We start from the raw sequence: 12,524 nt of genomic DNA on the forward strand, positions 1-12,524 counted from the left end.
GCATGGTGCTGAAGGCAGCGAGCGGCGGCAGCAGAGCCGGAGGGGGGGCTGATCCCTGGTGGCCAGCAGCAGAAAGAGCAAGGCGGCTGTCGTCGGCAGAGGACGGAGGCGCGGTGATGTCATCCAGAGGCGCACAGAGCCAGAAGGACGTAGTCAGGCCGAGGAGGACGTCGCCTGTGAACCATCTGCCTGACTGCCTAAGCGCTAGAACATCTCGCAGCCGGGAAAGGGAACCGAGCCGAAAGAATGACACCAGCCTCCACCAGGGTGCCGGTAGGCAGCCCCTTCCATTGAACTTATGTGGCCTTAGTTAGGATTCAAATATGTGACTAGCACCCAAAAATGTAAACCGCCCAGAGACCCCTACGGGGGTTAGGGCGGTATATCAAGTTGAAATAATAATAAATAATAATAGCAAGGTCATGCTCAAGATCCTACATGCTAGGCTTCAACAGTACGTGGAAAGAGAACTGCCAGAAGTACAAGCTGGGTTTTGAAGAGGTAGAGGAACTAGAGATCAAATTGCCAACATTCGGTGCATTATGGAGAAAGCAAGAGAGTACCAGAAAAACATCTACTTCTACTTCATTGACTACACTAAAGCCTCTGATTGTGTGGATCACAACAAACTGTGGCAAGTCCTTAAAGAGATGGGAGTACCAGACCACCTGACATGTCTCATGAGAAACCTGTAATAAGGGTCAAGAAGCGACAGTTAGAACCGGATATGGAACAACTGATTGGTTTAGCATAGAGAAAGAAGTACGATAAGGATGTATATTGTCACCCTGCTTATTAATTTATATGCAGAGTGCATCATGCAAAATGCCAGCCTGGATGAGTCACAAGCTGAAATTAAGATTGCTGGGGAAAAGATCAACAACCTCAGATATGCAGACGATACCACTCTAATGGCAGAAAGTGAAGAGGACTAAAAGAGCCTCTTGCTCAGAGTGAAAGAGGAGAGTGCAAAAGTTGGCTTGAAACTCAACATCAAAAAAACTAAAATCATGGCATCCAGCCCCATCACTTCTTGGCAAATATAAGGGGAAGTCATGGAAGCAGTGACAGACTTCACGTTCCTGGGATCCAAGATCACTGCAGACAGTGACTGCAGCCCTGAAATTAGAAGACGCCTGCTCCTTGGGAGGAAAGTGATGGCAAACCTAGACAGCATAATAAAAAGTAGAGACATCACCCTGCCAACAAAACTCCGTATGGTCAAAGCAATGGTATTCCCAGTAGTAATGTATGGCTGCGAGAGTTGGGTAATAAAGAAGGCCGAGCGCCGGAGAATAGATTCTTTGGAATTATGGTGCTGGAGAAGACTTGAGAGTCCCTTGGACTGCAAGGAGATCAAATCCATCAGTCCTAAAAGAAATCAACCCCAACTGTTCCCTGGAAAGCCAGATACTGAAGTTGAAGTTCAAATACTTTGGCCACCAAATGAGAAGGGAGTATTTACTGGAGAAGACCCTGATGCTGGGAAAGACTGAAGGTCAAAGAAGAAGGGGACGGCAAAGGATGACGCAGTTAGACAGTGTTATCGATGCAATGAACACGAAATTAGGCATACTCTGGAGGACGGCTAAAGACAGGAGGGCCTGGCATGATGTGGTTCATGGGGTCGCAAAGAGTTGGACTTGACTGTGTGACTAAACAAGAAAAAGCCAATGGCCATTGGTGTGTCCCATGGTAGCAAATTCTGTGTGATGTGATGAGGAAGATGTTTGTCTGCCCTTTGGTTTCATGGAGTGACTCTGAGTTACAGTATCATGCCAAAAGAAAATGTTTTCTCCCTCCCTCCCTCCCTCCCTCCCTCCCTCCTTCATACAGCGTCCCTAAGAACCATTATGTTCCCTGACAGGTAAAGATTTCCTCTGCCCCCCAAACACACCAGCTTTATTTATTTATTTTCATTCACTTATACCCCACCTTTCTCCCCAGGGAGATTCAAAGCAGCTTACATGATACTTTTCTCCTCCATTTTATTCTCACAACAATACTGTGCGGTTTCTTAGTCTGAGAGACAGTGACTGGCCCAAGATCACCCAACAAGCTTCCATGGCACAGTTGGGATTCAAACCTGGGTCTCCCAGATCCTAGTCCTACACTCTAATTACTACACCACATTGTCTCTTTAGAGCTCCTACATTCAGGGGGGGAAACCTACAAGGTGCTCAGAATAGGCATTTTGCTAATAACCCACCCCCCCGTTACACCTCCAGCAGCCCCTGGAGTAATCTGGGCCCTCTGGGAGGTTGTACCTCTCGTTCCCCCCCCCCCATCTTGGCAGCCCTGTATGCATAACTGCACCACCCAGCCCAGTCTCTTCCATCTTTTCTTAAAACTCAAAAGCTTCAACTCCCTCTAACCTTCCTTAGTAGGGAAGTTGCCCCTGATGGTTTTGGCTCCCCTCCCCTGCCCCTTTTCCAGTTCTCCTCTCCACTTTCTGAGGTGGGGCAACCCAGACCGCACTCTCTGCCTCCACCAGCCTCTGCGTCTTGCGACACAAGCTGTTGCCTTCAAATCCGGCCTTCAAATGAAGCTCCACCCCTGGAATGCTTCCTTTTGGGATGTTCCTTTTCCTCCCCGTCCTTCTCCTCACTCCCAGCAGGGCAGGAGGAGCCTGGAAGTTTGATGGCCTTTAACTGAGGGGGGAAAGAACGTTCATGCTGCTGATGGAAAGAGCTGATGGGGGGGAAAGCATTTTAGGAGAAGAGGACTCCCTCCAGGTAAGGGTCGGGGTGCTGTTGTGGGGGAGGAGAGCCAAGGAAACCTTTGACGTGTGGTGTTGCAAGAACGAAGATGAATACTGAGCCACAATTGCTAAGCTCAGAAACATGAACCATGAGGGGGGAAGGCTGACATGGGGCATGAAGTGTACGTGTGGGGGGATAATATTGACCACAGCTCATCAGGGCTAAGCCCCAGGACCTATTTGAAGTGCTGGAAAGCCTGAAAGATGTGGCATAAATGTATTTCCAGTGTGCCGAGAGCTGTTCCTTCCCCAGCCATACAAACTCAGAGTAGCTTGCAAGAAGGGGCTTGCAAAGAAAAGCACATGACTCCCTGGCAAGCTTGAGACCCGGCATTTCTCCTTTAGAAATGAAGCACTAATGAATCGTATCAAGTTGCACGAAGTCTCAGGTTAGGGAATTCACAGCTAAGCCTGAACTTTTCTTGTACACACTGGCCCAGGGAGGAATCTCCCCGGTACATTTGTTTGTATTTTTCTATATGTGACAATTCAGATGCCTTGAGTACTGCATGTGTATTAGTCAGGAGTGTTGGGTGTATCTGGTGTAGTTAAGTGGAATCGTTAAATGGGGGAGGGGCTGTGGCTCAGTGGCAGAGCAGCCGCTTGGCATCCAGAAGGTCTCATGATCAATCCCTGGCATCTCTGAGATCAGGCGGGAGGTGATGTGAAAGACCTCAACCTGAGATCCTGAAGAGCCACGGGACTGTGATGGACTGATGGTTTGATTCAGTACAAAGCAGCTTCGTGTTTCAGGATGGTACTTTTGGGGAACTGGGTGATGGATTAATTGTCTGGAAAACTGTTGGCAGGTTTTTTCTCCCCCCCCTCCCCCCCACCTCTTTCATTCATTGTCTAATAACGCCGTCGTCCACTTTGAATCTCAACAAGATAGGCAGAGGATAAATGAAATTGTTAAATAGCAACAACAACAACAACCATGATAATAATAAAATCCATGTGAAACAAATCTTAGTGAAATATCAGCCAGGCTACCAGAAAAGAAATAATCATTTACATTCGTAAAGTTACCCAACATCCTTAGTTTGCAAACAAAATCTCACTGGTGGGAGAGGGAGTCAGTCCCTTGCTAGACATACAATTCTAATGCTGGAGGATATCCTGAGATTTGGGGGTGTGTTTTGCTTTGCTTTGCTTTGTTACCTTTTGATAAGGCCAAGCAATCCAAGCAAGCACAATAGGACGCAGGCTTAAATTACAACCAGAATGGTGAAGGTAGAAAACATCAAGATAAAATTACCTAGTGTAATTTTTTTTTTCCCCTAGCAGGAACATATAAAGGCAAAAATGGATGCGGAGCCCATCTATTCACTCCACTCAGTACTGTCATAAAGGATCTTGAGGCTTTTTGCTTCGAATTTTACTTTCAGTATAATGGAAAAGCCTTATAGCCTCTACTAAATTTCACTGCGAGGCTCAGAAGCAGGCCGTTTATGTCCCCATTTTAGAGATGGACAACTAAGGTTGCCAACTTCGTGTTGGGAAATCCCTAGAGATTTGGGTAGTGGAACCTAGGGAGGGGTATAATGTCAGAGTCCACCCTCCAAAGCATCCATTTTCTCCAGGGAAACTGATCTCAGTGGTGTGGAGATCAGTTAGAATTCGGGGGGGGGGGTCTCCAGGCTCCCACATGGAAGTTGACAGCCTTGTAGGGATGCCAGCCTCCGGGTGGGACCTGGGGATCCCCTGGAATTACAGCTCATCTCCAGATTATAGAAATCAGCTCCCCTGGAGGAAATGGATGCTTTGGAGAGGTCCCTGTTCTCCCAAGGCTCCATCTCCAAATCTTCAGGAGTTTTCCCATCGTGGATCTGGCAACCCTACCCCCTATCCCCCACTGGTGGCCAGGAGGGACCTGGCAACCCTCCTGACTGTGTGCAACAGAGGCCGGGGTAGTGTGATGGGCCCTAAACTGCCACATAGTGGGATTGGGAACCCGAGGAAAAGTCATCAACCCCACTTCAAAGATAACAGCTTTCCCCTCCCCGGATCCATATGCTTGCTTGCAGATTTCTCTTTGTCCCTGCTGCTAAATTATTCAGCGGTGGAGGAGAAACAGAAAGCAGGGACAACTTTCGACCCATTGGACTGTGTCTCCAAAATCCTGTTTATTAATGGACAGCCCAAATTAGTCCCACTGAGTCTCATCAGTTGGTGCATCAAAAGCTTGGCCTCTTCCTTTTTTTTCTTTCTATCTGATATGCTCCAGCAGTCCCTGTTTGCCAGGGATGGTGCCAGTTTCCTGGTATCTGTCCCTAGCAGGGCTCTTTTTGTAGCAGAAACTCCTTTGCATATTAGGCGACACACCCCTAATGGGACCAATCCTCCAAGAGCTTACAGAGCTTTTCTTACAGGGGCTACTATAAGCTCTTGGAGGATTGGCTACATTAGGGGTGTGTCGCCTAACATGCAAAGGAGTTCCTGCTACAAAAAGAGCCCTGGAGTAAATATGTCATCACCACTATTTAAAAATAAATCAATGGGGGATGTGCCTTACTACCCTGCTAGTGTGAACTGCAAGGGGTTCTTCTTTTGAGAATTCAGTTCCCTCCCCTGAATCTGTAGAAGTCACATTTCTAAATGGGTAGATGGATGGCTCTTTAGAGCACATGCATATTAATGCCTGCACATGAACACTAAATGGGGTTGCCAGGTCTGGGTTGGGAAATACCTGGACATTTAAGGGGTGGAGCCTGAGGAGGGTGGAGTTTGGGGAGGGGAGGGACTACAATGGAGTATAATGCCATAGAGTCCACCTTTCAAAGAGGCCATTTCCTTCAAGCAATCTGACCTTTGTCACCTGGAGATCAGTTGTAATAGTGGGAGATCTCTAGCTACCACCTGGGGTTGTCAGTCCTAACACTAAAGCACCCACCAAGCTCAGCCTGCCATCTTGCAAAGCTGTATATTACAATTCTGTATTACATAGAATAAATATCCCTGACCTGGATGGCTCAGGCTAGCTTGATCTCATCAGCTTTGGAAAGCTAAGCAGAGTTGGCCCTGGTTAGTACCTGGATGGGAGACCACTCAGGAAATCTAGCTTTGGTATGCAGAGGCAGGCAATGGCAAACCACCTCTGTTTGTGTCTTGCCTCGACAGGGTTGCCATTAGCTGACTGTGAACTGGCAGCATTTTGCACTGCTGCTGAACGTGGAATTCACATCTGCAGGAAGTGGTGGTGGCTACAAGCATAGACAGCTTCAAGAGGGGATTAGATAAACATATGGAGCAGAGGTCCATCAGTGGCTATTAGCCACAAGGTATAGATGGAACACTATGTTTGGGACAGTGATGCTCTGCATTCTTGTTGCTTGGGGGGCAACAGTGGGAGGGCTTTTGGAGTTCTGGCCCCACTAGTGGACCTCCTGATGGCACCTAGTTTTTGGTCACCATGTGAAACAGAGTGTTGGACTGGATGGGTCATTCACCTGATCCAACATGGCTTCTTTTATGTTCTAACAAATACCCCCTTGCTTTTAAATTACTTAAGTGCAAAATAAATCAGCACAGCATGCAGTAACAGTAGCTGGAATAGAATCTTCGGCATCATATTAGGAAGACGGACTGGGTGTGTGTGCTCAGACAGAGGTCTTCACCTTGTTATAAGGATGAATGTTACAAGCACATCCCCATTTTCACATGTGAAATGTTGGTGGGTTATGGGAGCCTTCCTAAGCAGGTCCACTAAATCCCATGCTATTTAATGGGGCCAGGGCTGGCCTGAGGTGTTCCTGCGCCCTAGGCGAGCGCAGATGTCAACCTCCCGGTGGAGCCTGGAGACCTCCCAGCTGGCATACGGCACCTCGGGGCGGAGCTCGGCTTTGCCACCCACTCCCTGGGCCTTGCTGGTGAAACGCCCGTCACGCCTCCTCCTCCTCCGCTGGGGCAGCACTGCGGATCCCAAGCCAACAGGGCGCCTGGCATGGAGGGAGGGAGGGCGGCAGAGGGGATGCTGGCGGCCAGCCCCATCCCAGTCCCGTCTTCTTACCTGCGGTGCCCAGCAGCAGCACCACCATCGGGGCGAGCAGCAGTGGCAAGAGGTGGCCGCCCATCCAGCACGCCCCGCCACTGCCACTTTGGCCGCCCAGCCCCATTGCCACCACTGCGCACAGCCAGGAGCACCCGCCCGCCCACCCAGCGCAATCTGGGGAAAGGCTGCTGCCGCCGCTTGCTGTGGAGTGGAGGCCTTGGAGGGTGGACCTTGGCGCTTCCTGGCAGCGTGACAATGCCGCTGGCTGGCTGGCTCGAGGGGGCGCTGCTGCGCCTGGCTCCATGGAGAGGGCACTCCTCCGGCTCCTAGTGCCGGGAGCGTGCCGGGCTCCTGCAGGCCGCCCCTGCCTCTTCTCCCGCTCCCTAAGGGCCGGCCCGCGCTCTAGGCAAATGCCTAGTTCACCTAGCGGGTGAGCTGGCCCTGAATAGGGCTCACTTCCAGGAAAATGTCTAGATTGCAGCCTATGATGACACCCTTCTCTCTGCCAGCTATACTAGTGCTCTAGTTGTGGCATTTCCTTCTGATGGTGAGTAGGCACAGTGGGGAGGCAGAGCCATGATGTTTGAAGAAACATGGAAGGAGCATCTTTCTTTACACTCAGTGGCTATTATTGTATATAGTATATAGGTGTGCGGAAAGCCTAAAAGGTATAGATTTCATGAATGAATGAATGACTGCATGCATGCATGCATGAATGAATGATGGTTAGAGTGTCAGACTAGGACCTGAGGGACCCTGGTTTGAACCCCCACTCTGCCATGGAAGCTAGCTGGTGACCATAGGCCAGTCACACTTTTTCAGCCTAGCCTACCTCACAAGGTTACTGTTGTGAGGATTAATTTATACACCAATGGGGACCCAAAGCAACTTACATTATTCTCATCCTCATTCATTTGATCTTCACATCAACCCTGTGAAGTAGGTTAGGCTGGGATTGTGTGACTGGCCCAAGCTTCCATGGCATAAGTGGGAACTCAAGGTATAAATGTTTGTATATATGTTTATATAGATAAAGAGATGGATGGGAAGGAAGGAAGGAAGGAAGGAAGGAAGGAAGGAAGGAAGGAATAGGCCACGAATAAGAAGATGGTCTACCTGCAAACACCATTATCCCAACTGAGCTTCTATCATCAACCAGGTTGAATCTTTGTCCTTCAAAGCAGTCAGTCAGTCAGTCAGGCAGGCAGGCAGGCAGGCAGGCAGGTAGGCATTTATTATGGCAACAAGCCATAGAACACACATGCTTAAATATAACATTCATATAACTGAATTTAGGACAGTAAAATAAAACTCTATAAAAATACAGTTGAGCGTAATAAAGTAAAAAAAGAACATAAAACAGAGACTATTAAGCAACTATTATTATATATTTGATTGTGCATTTTGGATGCAAGAGCATGCTACCCAAAATTTTGCCAGTTTCGGTAATTGTCCGGTTCCCATCAATTAACAATAGGTTACACTGCTCAGCACCTGATTGTCCCACCATATCTGTTATAAGAGGAGTAATATATTTGTCACGGATCTTGTTATACCAGTTACATCTGAGCATCATGTGCTCAATAGTTTCTGTCTCTCCTGAGCCGCATCGACAAAGTCTATATTCAGTGGGGATCCTTTTGAATCTGCCCTCAAGCATCGCGGAGGGGAAAGCCTCACATCTGGCTAATGTGAAGGTTTTCCTAAACTTGTGAGTATCAAGCTGTGATAAATAGGTCATGGGTTGCAAGCGATATTTGTCAGAATCTGGGACTCTAAACTTAGGACATCTACCGAGATCTGTCTGTCTCTCCATGTCCATCATTCTCTGCTTTAGGGCTGATTTTGCTACATCCCAATGCATACTCAAAATCGCTTGGGGGGAAAAACCAAGCTCATATAATGTATTATGAACTGCTCTCAGCCATTTGGATTGAAAATTGTCTGAGAGTAACAAGTGGGTTAGTCCCTGAGGATGGAAATTTAGTTTAAGCCAATACTGGAGTGAAGCTAAAGTAATTTTGGCTTCCACTGATATAGCACCTGCCTCTAGACGGATCAGTGTATTTGATACACACTTCGGGACCTGAAGAACTGCTCTGAGAAATTTGGACTGAACTCCTTCAAAGCATTTGTAGGTAAGAAACATGAATAGTGGGTCTAATGGTTTAGGGAAGTCCTAGATGATGGCTAGTGTGGGGAAGGTCCTGTGACTATCGGCTTTCCTAAGCCCAAATTTCCATACCTATATCTGCCCCATTTGAATACTCTTTCCTCTGATCCATACTACTGGGCATGCGGGGGGGGGGGGGCCTGTAAGAAAATCCCAAATGCTCAAAAAGGGCAAATTTGCTAGAGTCAGGGCTGTCTCTTATCATCCTCCAGGACCAGAACAATCAGTTTCTACAATCAGTAACACAGATGAAACCTGAGCTAGAGCCATGGCAGGGGCTCACTGGGAGTTTCTCCCAAGCCACGTGGCACCACTACTGCATGTTCCTAGTCCCCAAAACACATTGAAGAAACAACAATGATGGTACAGTTGTTGCTTCCAAACACGGGGGTGGCATATAAAATCCTGCACTGCCCCCTCCCAGGCATTCCCATTTTCCATCTTTCAGGAAATGCCTTCCTGAATTTCCAGCTTCAAGCCCTGAATCAGCAGCACAGGATACCGTGCCCTGGGTTTTATTGCTGTCTGTACACATCTTACACATGTGGCTGGCTGAAGTTAATACTTCATAGATTTTCACTTTCTTCTAGGGAATCATCTGCTTTCCTTGTCAATGAGGTAATTTTTGCTTCAGAAGCAAAATGTTTTATACTGTTGTTTTATTGTTGTTGCTTTTTACTGTTATTACCCACCTTTAACGCTCAAGAGAAATCTGGGCATGTAAATGTTTATGTAAATGTTTTTTACATTTACATTTATGTAAATGTTTTACATGAAGAAGAAGAACTGGTTTTTACATCCTGCTTTTCTCTACTCTAAGGAGTCTCAACGTGGCTTACAATCACCTTCCCTTCCTCTCCCTCACAACAGGCACCACAACAGGTGGGGCTGAGAGAGTTCTGAGAGAGCTGTGACTGGCCCAAGATCTCCCAGCTGTGGAGGAGGAATGGGGAATCAAACTTGGTTCTCCAGATTAGAGTCTTAACCTCGACACCATGCAATTTCCACCAGTTTCCCCTTCTTGCTGTGGACCCCTTCATGCTATTCCTAAGGGGGTCTCTTATCCTCTATGAGCAGCATTTTGTGGAGATCAGTGGATGGTGGGAACACAGTCGACAGGCCCCCACTAATCCAGATCCAACCCACTGATTCCAAGAGGGTCAGAAAGTGGAGGAGAGAATTCTCAAATTCATGAGTGAATACTGCAACATTGGATCTCTTGCATGCAGATGTACCATTGGAGAAGAAAAATGAGCACCTACCAAATAGATGCATTCTTTCACACACACACACACACACACACAGAGAGAGAGAGAGAGAGAGCACAGAGAAAGAGAGAGAGAGAGAGAGAGAGAGAGAGAGAGAGAGAGAGAACAGTGAACTCAGATTCTGCTCTTCCCTTGGAATTCTCTAGGTTTGTGTCAGCTGGGAATGCTAGGAACTACTACACACAGCAATCTCTGCCAGATTTGTGAATTATTTAGCATTAAAGGGGAATCTCATGGTCTCTAGGGGGCAACATTTTACCCAAGTGTTGTCATTGCTGCCCCCCGCATTTTAATCCACCAGGGGTCATTTCGTAGAAAAAGAGGTGCAGGAGCTCATTAGAATAACTCATTAGCATAACTTATTTGCATGTTCCACACCCCCTGACATCATCGGAAGTGTGTCAGAAGACAACACCCACCGCTCAGGCTCCACTGGACTGTTTTGGATTGCTAGGGGGTGGGAGGCATGCAGATCTGTCCTCGCAGAGGAGGGAGAGCTTGTACCTGAATAAAACTTGGTCTTAAAGGTGCCACTGGACTGTTTTGGGCTGGGGGGGGGCCTTTGCAGCTTATCTGGCTGCTTCTTGCTCTGACTGAGGGTTGCTGGGAGCAGGGGGTGGGGCTTGTTGCATGTGCCCGCCCCCTGGGCTCTTTACTGCCGGAGCTCCGCTCCTGTGCGCTCCTGCAGGAAATGACCCCTGCTTATAATATTTTGCTGAAGCACTGAACTAAGTTTTTAAGTAAGTAGGCTGCAAGCCTAAGAGCACTTTCCTGAGAGTAAGCCCAATGGAATAAAATGAGACTTACTTCTGAGTAAACCTGCTCCATGAGAGCCATAACATCTTGCCCCCATGCAAACTGGCAAGAATGCAATTATGATAACAGATTCCCAAGTAAGAATTCAAGAAGTCTTACTTAGAGTCCAAGCAGGGTTCCCAGTGAGCCAGCTTGGTGAAGTGGTTAAGTGTGCAGACTCTAATCTGGGAGAACCAGGTTTGATTCCCCACTCCTCCACATGCAGCTGCTTGTGTGGCCTTGGGTCGGTCACAAGTTCTCAAAGCTGTTCTCTCAAGGGCAGTTCTCGAAAGAGCTCTCTCAGCCCCACCTACCTCACAGGGTGTCTGTTGTGGGGAGGGGAAGGGAAAAAAGTGTGTAAGCTGCTCTGGGACTCTGAGTGAATCTCTTCTCTTCTTCCCAATATTGCCTTGGCAAATGCTGAGAGACTTTGGAGGGGGAGGGGGCTGAAGAGGATGAAGTTTGGGGAGGATGTGATGTTGTTTCTGGGTGACACTCCAGGCTGCCTTGTCTCCCCTTGTATTTACCATAGAGGCTGGGTGAAATTCCTAGAGCATTGCTATGTAAAGGCCATTTTCTTCTCAAGCGCCTCAGTTCCTTGGGTGCAAGAAACTGAGTTCTGTGCTGGTAATCTGGAAATCTAGGGTTGCTACGCAGAGGCAGGCAATGGCAATTCACCTCTGCTGTCTCTTGCCTTGAAAACCCTCCAGGGTCGCCATAAATTGGCTGCAACTTGATGACACTTTCCACCACCAAAGTAGGATATATTATGTGGACTCCAATTACTTGAATCAGTTCAGTCTTGCACTTGTTGATTCTAATTCTTCATTGGTTTATTGGATATGTATTATATATAAAGTAAAGCAGGGGTTTGCCTTATCATTGGAGACCTGCACAGCTCCACTTGTTAAAGATGACTGCAGTGAACTCAAAGTCTGGCTAGAGCTCTTTTGTCTGCATTTCCTGCAATGTCTCATGGGATTTGCATGGTGTAGTGGCTAGACTGTTGGACTAGGATCTGGGAAACCTGGGTTTGAATCCTCATTCTGCCATGAAAGCTTGCTAGGTGACGTTGGGCCAGTCACTTTCTTTCTATCCTACCTCACAGGGTTGTTGTGAGGATAAAATGGACAAGAGGAAATGCTGCAAACCATTTGAATCTCCATGAGGCTCGCCAGTTTGTCCACTGAGTTCAATGGAGCAGTGGGAGCAAAATGGCAGGAGGGGATTGGTGACACTCTAGGAGTCCCTCTATTCCTTCAAATATCTGTGGTAAAAACCATAGGGATTAGGGATTTCCTAGAGTATCATGCAGTTCCAGTTTCTGCAGTCCCTCCCCCCTTCCCATGCTGGCCACCCTAGTCACCATTGGGGAGAAAAGCAGAGTACAAGTAAATACATCATGTCCTCTGAAGTGTTTCCATTGCCCAATCCCTGTTATTTGCCTGTTTAGCTTAGGAGTGATTTGGAATGCATCAGGCACTCCCTCCCTTTCCCTCTTGACTAAGTACTACTTAATTCTCAAATTAGGGAGCA

General features: G+C 47.7%; 1 protein-coding gene across 3 annotated transcripts in view; it reads left to right on the top strand.

The window, feature by feature from the left end:
- Window positions 1–2,589: 2,589 nt before the first annotated feature.
- Window positions 2,590–12,524, top strand: part of GJB5 (gap junction protein beta 5) — an 18,575-nt gene continuing 8,640 nt past the window's right edge. Inside the window, exons 1-2 of one of the 3 annotated variants that reach the window (XR_001482844.1) lie at window positions 2,590–2,735; window positions 8,793–8,852. The gene's annotated coding sequence lies outside the window, so the exon portion shown is untranslated. Of the gene's footprint in view, window positions 2,736–8,792; window positions 8,853–12,524 lie in introns of those variants that run through there. The other 2 variants (XR_001482843.1, XM_015423819.1) reach the window with 2 other exon arrangements.

The sequence above is a fragment of the Gekko japonicus genome, unplaced genomic scaffold (genome assembly GCF_001447785.1).
Source record: "Gekko japonicus isolate JY-2015 unplaced genomic scaffold, Gekko_japonicus_V1.1 scaffold180, whole genome shotgun sequence".
Classification (NCBI taxonomy): Eukaryota; Metazoa; Chordata; class Lepidosauria; order Squamata; family Gekkonidae; genus Gekko; species Gekko japonicus.